The following is an 11,483-nucleotide window of genomic DNA, read 5'->3' on the forward strand; positions in this document are numbered from 1 at the left end:
GGAAGACTAAGGAATCTAGTATAAGTTTTTGTGTCCCTAAATTCTGGCATTTGAAAAGTCCTTGGCTTGATTGTCAAGTCAGCTCCTTATAAGGTTTCTCTAAGGCCAAAACAACCAGTGTGCAACCAGGTAACATTTCACACCCCACAGAGAGAGGATTCCAGGGGGAGACTTGGCGGAGAAAACCCAGATCTCTTGGCTTCCAACATAATGAAGAACAAGCTCACCTCAGTAGCTTAGTCTTTTTAACTATGGAAGGACAACCAAGGATCACAAGAGTTAGAGAGGAACCAGAAGCATGAAAGAGGTAACAAACTGACCCCACTGGGCAATCAGTTAAGTTAATTCAGAAAAAAAGTCTTACAATTTACAATGATATACACTATTACATCCATGAAAGAAGAAAAAGATGCAATGAAAAAGGAACAGAAAGAGAAGCAGAGATAGTTCTTAGAGATTAAAAGTTCTTTATTACCAAAATAAAAGATATTCAAAACAGACTCAGAATATAAAACCAAGGGAATCTCTCAGAATGTAAGAGAATATAAAAGAAGAAATATTGGGTAAAAGGAAAGAGAAATGAGAACTCATCCTTGAGGTCAAGTATAAAGTGAAAATGAGTTCCAGAAACAGAATACAGAAAATGGAAATAAAAAAAAAAAGTAGAAGAAAATTTCTGAGGGCTGAAAGATATTAATTTTAAGGGGCCCAGAGTATCCAGCATAGTAAAGGGAAAAAGAAAACTAAGCAAAGCAAAACAAACAATGCAGCACCTGGACATTTTTCTGCAAAATTCTAGAATACCAAGGAATAATTGAGAGATCCTAAAATCTCCCACAGAGACAATGCAAGTTACCACAAACATATTCAATTCATACTGGCAAGTGGCTTTTCATCTGTGGCCCTCAATGCTGGAAGACAATACAATAATATCTTCAAAATTCTGAAAGAATAAGACCTAACTTAAACAAAATTATTTTTACCCAATCTAATTATTAAATTAAATACTAAGGCAAGATAAGGACATCTATTTTCTTTATCCCCTTTCTCAAGAAGTATTTAAAGATGTATCCTATCAGCATGAAGTAAAGAGAGGGAGAGAAGAGAAAGACAGGGCATCCAGGAGACGGAGAATGGGCCCTGGGTCTCAGGACCCGGAAGACAGCTGAGGCAACGCCAGAGGAACAGCCCAGCACCAGTTTTGGAGGATTTCCAACCCAGACCAGAGCAGAACAAAGTGCTCTGCAAAGGACAATGTCTGAGAAAAAAGGGAGCTCTTGCAGTAGGTAATATCCTTGAGAGGATGGAATAGCCTAAGGATATGAAAAATGTTTATCAGTCAAGAAAAAAAATGTATTTGAAAACTCATAGAAAAACAAGAAGCTGTACCAGAAAGTCATTTTTCAAATACCAAGCAAAATGTATCATGAGTTCAAGCAGTTGCTGGAATGTAAGACAAGAATTCATGGAGCTTTAAGCAGGACTGTTCTCCCTCGAGTGGCCTGAGCTTTGTAGAAAGGGCACTGAGGCCCTGGCCCTGCTTGTTATCTCTCCTATGAGAGATGGGAATACGTGGGCAGTGGTAATAGTGCAAACACCACTACAAACATTTTGGGGGCACCTCAGAAGCTTACAGGATGGCATTGCAGTTGGAGAGTGTAAATGTTAGCATTATTAATGGGGAGTTTCTCTGACAGTAGGTTGAAAGCAGAAGGGAGGGGGAAGAGGGCCATAAGTACTCACATCTCACATGCAGGACAATCAAAACACTGACTGCAGTTGATGGAAGAGTAAATGGAGGTACAATACGTGTGTTACTTTATCTTACAAAAGCAATCAAAAAGATCTGTAAAAATTATAAAACTATATAAACAGTGAGGTCTTAGAGGAGGCAGTTTAAGTGAATTTATCTCGTTTACAAATGGCATGAATGGATATTGTGTGAAATCGATAAGCCAAGAAGTGGAATTATAAATACCACTTAAGTTAGTAACCACCACCATGGCACTACTTTGGTCCCCTAAATTTGCTGTAGGGCCAGGAGGGGCCAGGAGGGGCCTGGAGGGGCCTGAGCTCCAGGCTGGTGTCTGGCTGCAGTCACCCCTTTCTCCTCCCCAAAGACACTGTAGAAGTATATCACTTTCTATTGTGCACTGAGGAGAGCCAGGGTAGAGAGCATCATTTTATAGGCCCACCTTTATCTCCCCCTTCTCAGCTGATGCTAGGTCTGTACTGGAGGTCAGATATTTGTTTGTGTTAGAGACGCACAATCTACAGGGTTCTGTGTGGTCAAAGTGGCCTGCAGGACACCATAATCTGAAGCAGAGGTAGACCCAGGGAGGGCTTGAAGACATAGGCCTATGAGGCCCTCTAGTCACCTGCAATGAAGGCCAGTCCTTGGTAGTTACAGATTCTGTGTTTGGCAGCACTTAGTATGATAACAATCAGAGTAGGCCTTCATTTGCTCTGAGCAGGACTCAGAGGCCTTCTTAGAAAAGGAACAGAAAAGCAGCTTCCTCAACTTTCACTTCATGAACTGAGGTTGGCTTACTGTCAAGGACAGGAGTGGTCACTCCAAGATGCATAAAAATCCCTCTAATCCTAAGTGATGGATGCAAGAAAAAAAAATCTTAACAGCATCTCAGAACCCTGGAGAACAAACAATGCCAGAAGAAAATGATGGATGATTTGAATGAAAACATTCCTGTTCAGAAAAGTCTAGAACTAGAACTGCTTGCCCCAAAACCTGTGAGATGCAGGGGCAGAGGGCAAGAACTGAGGGAACAGAAAAACATGTTTGAAAACACAAAGGAGGGACTGAAAGGGTCCCAGGTGCTGCAGAGAGCCGGTTAAATGTCTGGGGGAACTGTGCTGAAGGTTGTAGGTTCACCGCTGAGTCTCTTTACAGACACATGGATGATGGCCGCTTGGAATTAGAGAAAAAGAGATCAGTCTGTTGGTCAGAAGTTGATTTAAAGAGATTCATTGATGTTATTAACTTCAATCTGTCCTTTAAAAGACTTGAAGGAGAAGAGAAAAAAATATCCCAAAAGTTACATGAAGAAAATCAACTGAATGCAGAGCTTCCAGGACAAACAAAAAAGACTCCAAACCGAGCGAGCATCTTTGCTGCCTGCAAATTCACAGCTTCAGAGTGAGATTCAGAAGCTTCGGCGGAAACTGGAAATACATGGAGACCATGTAACACAACTCGAGAGAAAATCAAGTGAGGAGGAAATTGACTGCTTCAAAATCAGGAGGGAACTTCCCACAGTGTACAGAAACACCAACCACCCCTATCACAAGGGCAGTCTCCTTTGGGAAGATGACCAAAGGCATGGACGGACAAAGAGTTGGAGAGAACCACTTCTGCTTCCCAATCCAGAGTGTCTGGGGCAAGAGGAGTGTTCAAGAGAGTTGGATGGTAGCTCTGTCAACAGAAAGAAGGCTCCACCAGCTAAGAAAAGTGTTTGCAACAAATATTGGCTAATGCTGAGTTTAAGTCCCAGGCTTTCCCCGGTGGCTCATTCCTGCCTCTGTTCCCTGTGCAGCCCACAGAGGCTCAGATGTGTCATGGGAGACCCTGGCTCCTCAGGTCCTCCAGGGAACAAGAGGGTAAAGCTGGAGGGACTCTGGGATCCCGGGTCACAGACTGATTTGATTCAGCTCTCATGGCAGCCGACCACAGCCAGACATTGGCTGCCTGTGTTTTCTCTCTGCAAAAGTTATTTTGATTTATTTCTTTTGAGTTTAACTGCTTCTTTATTTCATTGATAGTGCAATTGCTCTTTTTAAAATGTGATAGCATTTTAAAAAAGATAATGACCACCAAAAAGAGATAAAAATGGTTCTAGAAATTTGCCTCTGGGAAGTAAGGTGGGGGCAGGGAGCTGGGTGGTGGGAGACCATCAGCCTCCTTGAACATTTAAGGAGCAAGGAATCTGATGGCCCAGGGCTTATATTCTCCCCTGCAGCATCTGCCAGCCAGGCTGGCCTAAACCCACCTTTTTCCAGTGACAAGAGCCCGGGAAACCATGGATGCTCTGCTAATTCCCCGACTTACAAATATTCCCTTAAAAATCCCTGTATTCACGCCACCTGGCTCTAGCCATTCATGCTTCTAGGTTCCCTTTGCACAGAAGAGCACTTTGGTAAGATTTGCTTTGCTGTACGCATGTCATTTTAAGAAAAATTAAAACTGTGAAAAGTCATTTACTGATTGTGGCAGGCACAATACTGAGGCCTGAGGACTGGAAGATAAGCAAGTCATAAATAAAAACACTTTCTGAGTGTCTGAAGATCGAAGGCCTGTGTTTCACAGAGCTCCACTAATACTCACCAAGGGATAGCTGTGAATTCAACTCAAATATCCACCTGTCCTCACCCAGTGCCCTTTGCCTTCTTGGGGGTGGGGAGGTTCTTTCCTAAGGGACCCAGGATGGGTGGCTTCTTAGGTGACCCAACTTTCCATGTGTGTACGCCTTTGATCAGCTTTGAGAAAGTCCTAGAAATGGCCAGAGATTTTTACTAAAATGGCCAGAGGTTAAAGCTGGCGCTATGTCCTTGGATTTGGGCTTAGTACCGAAGGCGGGATAGACAATGGATGGGAAGGTAGGATTTAGGTTGGCTTTGTATTAATTGAGTGGCTTTCTATCCTTCTAAGCTTGAATACCTTTTCAAAAACAAAACCCCAAACAAAACAAATAAAAAAAATACCATTTATTTTCATTCTAGAGAAGTCAGGGGTCAACAGAGCCAACGTGATGAATTCAACCCCTGTATTCTGTGCCTTGGTCATTAGTCACATCCTAAGAAGGCAAGGACCCTCTGTCATATTTATCCTTGAACCTTCTATGCTCAGCATAGTGCCAGGCACATACTAAGTACTCAGAAAAGTGATTGCTAAATAAAAAGTAATTTGTGCTAAATATTAAAATCACAGGTACCAACAAATAAATCTACTAACAAATTTGTCTCTCAGTTACAAAATTTGGTCCTGAATACAGAAAGCATGTGGCCTATCCTTTCTCCTCCCACTAAAAGCTGAATGGGTGAATGGATAGATGAATGGATGGCAGAGTTTGCTGTGAGAGTGTGGAAGTTTTAGCTCAAACCACTCTGAAGCCTGGTAAAGCTACGCAAGCAATAGTGATACCATATATAAACATATTTTTAAAAGGCAGCATCTATTTTATTGTCAATACCACTTCAACAAAGTTAATTTCCTTTGTGGTTTTTATTTCTCTATTTTATGGTGTGATTTAGTGCCCAGCCCGCGCTAAATAATGGTTTTCTTAACTCTCTCATGTTTTTCTTTCTGATATTTTTCACTGATTTTGAAAGTCACTGATTGATCAAATATCTCAGTGCAAATTGCCCTGTATTCTGCACACTTCTCCCCCCACACTTCGGCCCTTAACATTCTAATTTCATTGTGCAGGGAGCTGGCTCAAATCAAAACAAATAGACATGCCATGCATTGCCAAAAAAGATGGCACAGAAGTTTGAGGGTCACCTATAGCAGCTCCAAAGAATCTGCCACCAATAGGACCTGGTCCCTAGTTGTCCTAGAGGGGGTCTAGAGGCAGGAAGGTCATGTCAGGATGAGACAGTGGTTTTAGAAAGGCCATGGGAGGAAGAGAGAAGCATGCTGCCCCGTCCTCTGGATTTGGATGCAGCTATCAGGAAAAAATGATATTAAGTAGTTCCCTGCCTTTGTTCTCCTGCTCAGATTTCACCCACAAAGTTGTAGAGAGGCATGGACAATTGAAAACGAAGATTTAGAAAAAAATTTGCTCTTATAGGCCAGATGAAAAGATTCATCCTTTTGGTCCTCTGTTTTCCCTATGGGAAATGGGACTCTTAATATTTGCTTGCTGAGGGAGGTAGACACATTTCCTCCTATTAGCCTGGTAAAACTGACCCTATCATCCACGGCACAAAGGAACTGAAAGCCATGGCCAGGCCACCTCCCTTCTTGACTGGGATCTAGACCCTGGGGGAGGGAGCTGTTTCCTGCTCCAGGGAGAGCTCTTCAGAGGGACGTTTTATGGGCCCTGCTGGAAACATAGGGGATACAGTAAAACACAAAGACAAGTGTATTGAGCTTGAGATCCCATCCATCCTGCTCGACAGACATAAATTACTGACCAGACGCAGGCATTTCCCCTTGTGGTCATCACCCGATGAAGAGGAGAGCTTTTATTTTTTAAATGATATATTGATTCAATAAAATTATTATTACATCATCTCTACGGCCCATCACCACTCACAATGGGTGAGGCTTCTGAGGAAAATGAGTGCTCCCTCTGGAATGGGGCATAGAGATGGGAAAGTGAGTGTGCACATGTGTGTATAGATTTCTGACGGAGAAAGATAGGGAGTTTCATTAATATTAGCTGAGTGATCTTTGGCACTCACTTGCAGAACACAGCATCTCTCCTGGGACCCTCCCAGGGGGTTGCAGCTGAAATTAGATGCTATCAGGGAACACAGTGGACCAAGGCCTCAGTGCTTAAGGAGTGAGATTGAAGGGCCCCGTCAGACTCAATATGTCTTCCTTAAAGACGCAGGGAGGAAAGGAGAAGGTGCAGTGTGGAATTTCAGGTATCTGCTCTATGCCATGACGGGGAAGGGGGAGGAATGAGGCCGTCTAGTGCGATGCTCTCAGACTCTCTCAAAGCCTCAAAGCTTCATTGCGGGCTTGGGGGAGGGCCTCCCTCACTCATGTAGCTCCGAAGATCATGGGAAACCATGTTCTCCTGAGGCAGATTATTGGTTGGTTAGTGCCCATCAATCAAGTTGAGCGTGTGGAGCTCTGCACCTCTATATGGGCAGAGGGCTGGGATGGGGTAGAGAGGTGGGGAGGCGAGTGGAACCCCAAAGTTGAACAAGCTCACCCTGCAGATGGCTGCATCTGAGTCCTCAGTTACTTCCCCGGGGCTCAGAGTCCTGGGGATATTAATAGATGGTTTCTCTGACTTCAGGGAATCTGAGGGAACAGATGCGCCTGGGGAGTTTTTCTCTCTTGACTAGATGGACTGTTTCCCAAGCATCGTCACAGTCTGCCATGAGCCTGGCGTGCTAAGGAGCTCTGGGATGGAGAACAGCCGCACAACCGAGTCTTCAACAGCTTTCCATGTTGGGTATCCCAGAGGCAGACGAGTAGGAACCCACCCATGGACTCCCATAAGATGTTTAGATATTTGAGGGTACGAAATAGTCATTCTGGGAAAAAATATGCGCTGGGTCCAACTTCTCTATCCTCATGGTGCTATTTTTATTCTGAATGGCACATAAGGGGGCTCATAATAGTTTAGTGATTTGGGATGCTTTGAACCCAGAGTTCCCTCAGTGGAAGGAGCTGTGGGAAGTAGGGTACCCTCTTAGAGAACCTTGGGCCCAGTGGTCTTGGGTGCAGCTGGCTGAGACATAGACCTGTGGAGATCTTTGGGATCTTTGTCTCTTGAATTTTCATTAACTATTCTTATATTCAAATTTATACCTTTGAAATAAAATTTAGTGGGAAAAATTAATACCAGTATATGTTTAGACAAAAAACCAACAGTGTCTGCTCTCCCTGCCTAGTTAGGTCAGTTCGGCTTAAGCTGTACTTAAGTTGCTGCCAGGAGTCTGTCCCTTTGGGACCCCACCTGTTCCTCAGAGGGGAACAAGGGAGGGGAGAAATGGCCATGGGGCTCCCGATAGCCCAGGACCCACTAATCTTTAAGGAGGTAGCTGTGGGTTTCTCTAGGAAGAATGGGGCCCCCAGGTCTGGCTAAGAGGAAACCATATCCACACATGATGGTGGAGAATGTGTCCCTGGGAGTGTCAGCTTTGTAAATCTGACATGATCTTCACATGAAAATTAGGAGGCCCAGAAGGTGAGGACAGGAATTCTCTAGATCTCTACATCTTTCAACACCAGCAGAACTGTCATATACTCTGCTTCAGAAAACTTATGTTAACACCATATTTTGGTCCACAAGACATGTAAACTCAGCTTTCAAGTTCTTGCACCATTTCAACACCTCTCAGCCTCAGGATAACACTTGTCTCTCCATCCTCTCAAACTCCAGTTCTGTTCCCTTGGAGATAACGTCCGCCATGGCTCCCATGTGGGATTCAGCTCCAAAGTCAGATGGAATTTCACCTACCCCAGCTCCACCACTTACCTCCAACCCTTATCTTCTTTCAGCCTCAGTTTCATCTTTTGTAGAGATAATAACGGCACCTATCTCCTCAGCCTAGCACCTAGCCTACAGTCAGGTACTCAACGTCCATTGTTGTGATGAGTAAATGTAACGGATAATAAATCGTGTCGGTTGAAGAGTCCCGTGTTGTGGGATGAATCTAGAGAGTGTTGACAGTGAGTCTGGAAAAGTGTGTAGATTCTGGGACCAATGACAAATGCATAATGAAAGAAAACTTCTTTGAACATGCCCATGGACAAACCCCCTGCATTCTGAGGGTGTGCTGCCTTGGCTGTGCTGTGCCAACACACACAGCATTGCTAACACTGCACGCCCCAGCTGTGTACTTTGGGTTGAACTTAATCCTTCCTATTTTCATAAACCCAAGAATGTTTCAAAAATGGTGTCTTGGGGCCATCTTGGGAAGCAGTAGCCTGGTTTTCTGACAATCTAACGGTACAGTGGCTCTTAAGGATGTAGCTTTTGCTTTTCAGAATCATCTTAAAATCTTCCCAGTGCTGAGAGGGCAGGATGGGACTCTAAGAGAAAGGAAACCAAAAGGGAACTGAGAGGCAGAATAGAGGCATAAGTTTTCTTTCTCCACCACAATCATCTGATAGCTAATTCACAAGGGCGTAAGAGTTTATTTGTAACAACAATAGTAATTCATTCTAATAATGGAATGTTCCTCTACGAACTCCCTCTTCTGATGCTCTTTGGCCCCACAACAGTTTCTCTGAGAGGAGATCAGACACTTCTGGTCAGCCTGTCCTTCCTCCATCCCATCCTCACCCGTGATGGAGGGCTAATCTTGGCAAAGTCTAGATGGTTCTCTAGCACTCTTCCGGCTAGATGCTGGGGCCATGTGTGTCCTTTCCATTTCCCCTGTGAACAGCGGTGCTCAGGCTAGTTTTAAATACTCTGCAAAACTCAAAACTCATTCATATTGAGGAGAAGGTGATCAGCAGTAATTTAACTTCTCTCTTGGTTAAGGGTGTGGTGTGAGTTGAGGCCACGCCCTCACCCAAAGGAGAGAGTTTGTAACAGCAGAATGTCCGCAGCGAGACGGGGAGAAGGTGCTGAGGAACAGGTGGTTTAGTGCAAGGTTCCTGTCAAAATCTTTCCAAATTATACCACACGTGTGACCTTTTACTCTACTGGAGCAGACAGCAGCAATTACAGGCTGCGGGAAGGTGGGATCCAGAGGAAAGAGACGGCTCTGAAAGTACAGCGGCAGCTTGTTGGTACACAGTAGACCCTTGACATTCTTAAAGGCTGCGGCCTCAGACCTTAGTGAATTACCCAAGATGAGAATGACACCAAGTCATATAATTTCTGTCCCACAAGGTAATAAAGTATAATTGAAAAATCTAATGCCTCGTTCAGGCTCATAATGGTTCTGTAAATGTGGGACTTAGGTAATTTAGTCAACTACTTTCTGGTCTCGACCGTCACGTGATCCTTCTCTTCTCTTTCCTCGTTCATACCAGCCACCATTTTCATCTCACACATGGTTTCCACAAAGACACTCGGGCTTTATGCCCTCCTCTGTGTTCCACAACAATGGAGGGGAACAAAGCCACCAGCCAAGTGCCCTGTCTATACACCTGGCTCAGAGCACAGGACTCAAGCTTGGGCCTCAGCAAAATGACCAATGACTGCACCTCATGTGTCATAACTGATGGGTCATCCATGAACACATAAAACCATGAGAGCTAAGCCCTTGTGAGCCACAGGTCTCCTGGGCTGAGGTCATGGAAAGGAATTTAGTGCTTGAGCTGGAGGCGGGAAACATCATCACCTGCCCCAGTCTTCACCACAGAGAGCACCTTGTTGTCTGTGTCGCTCATGGTCACTTTGATCTGTTGATCTTGGGGTGCTGTAATAAAGTGCCAAAGATGGGTGGCTGCGAGCAACAGGACTTTGTCATCTGGTGGCTCTGGAGACCAGAATTCCAAAGTCTAGGCAGGAGCAGGGCTGGGCTCCTCTGGAGGAGACAAGGAAGGACCTGCTCCTGACCTCTCCTGCAGCTTCCAGTCACCTCGGGTGTTGGTGGCTGTTCTGTCCCCCTCTCTTTGTGTTGCCTTCCCTCAGTGTGTGTCTCTATCTCCTCATGTTTCATTCTTTTTTAGAAGGATGCCCGTCACATTGGGTGAGGCCCCCAATTCCACTATGAGCTCATCTTCACTGACATTTGCAATGACTCTGTTTCCAAATAAAGTCACATTCTGAGGTGTTAGATCTGAGGACTTCCACAGAGAGACTTTGGGAGGACACAATTCAACCCACAACAACCGAATAAACTCCCTTTAGGCTTCTGCTAGTGTTGTGAAGAGGCCTCTCTCACTGGTCTAACTCATTATCCGTCTCACCACACAAACATAGCACACTCACACACGCGTTTATCTGGCTGCTTTTAAAGAAGCCTTGGCACCTCACACCCATTGGGGTGACTACTATCAACAATGATGACAACAAAAACAGAAAATAAGTTTTGGAAAAGATATAGAGAAATCAGAACACTTGTGAACCATTGGGAGTATTGTCAGGTTGTACAGCCACTATGAAAAACAGTGTGGCCATTCCTCAAACACTAACGACAGAATTCCTATGTGATTCAGCATTCCACTTCCGAGTATACACCCGGGAGAACTGAAAACAGGATCCCAAGCAGATCCTTGGACACCCATGTTCATAGCAGCATTATTGACTATAGCTGACAGGTGGGAGCAACCTGGTGTCTGTCACAGATGAATGGATAAACAGAATATCCCTTATCGGAAATGGTTGGGACCAGAAGCATTCAGATTTCAAATTTCTTCAGCTTTTGGGATATTAACATATAAATAATGAGATACCCTGGGGATGGTACCTATGTCTAAACATAAAATTCATTTATGTTTCACACACACCTTATACGCAGAGCTGAAGGTGATTTTACATGATTTAATAATTATGCACATGTAATACAGTTTGTGTGCTTTGAACCAACCAAAAGCAAAGGTGTGTCAGGTGTGAGATTTGTACTTGTGGCACCATGTTCATGATCAGAAAGTTTTGGATTAGGAGCATTTCGAACTTCAGGTTTTCAGATTGGGGATGCTCAACCTATATTTACATATAATGGGATATTATTTAGCTGTGAAAAAGGAAGAAATTCTGACACATGCCGTGATGTGGATGGACTTGAGGATATAAAGGACAAATACTGTGTGATCCTACTTAAATGAGGTCCCTAGAGTAGGCACATTCATAGAGACAGAATAGTGGTTGCCAGGTCATGGAAGAAGC

Source organism: Otolemur garnettii, unplaced genomic scaffold, assembly GCF_000181295.1.
Source record: "Otolemur garnettii isolate 467f Iridium unplaced genomic scaffold, OtoGar3 scaffold00049, whole genome shotgun sequence".
In the NCBI taxonomy this organism is placed as follows: Eukaryota; Metazoa; Chordata; class Mammalia; order Primates; family Galagidae; genus Otolemur; species Otolemur garnettii.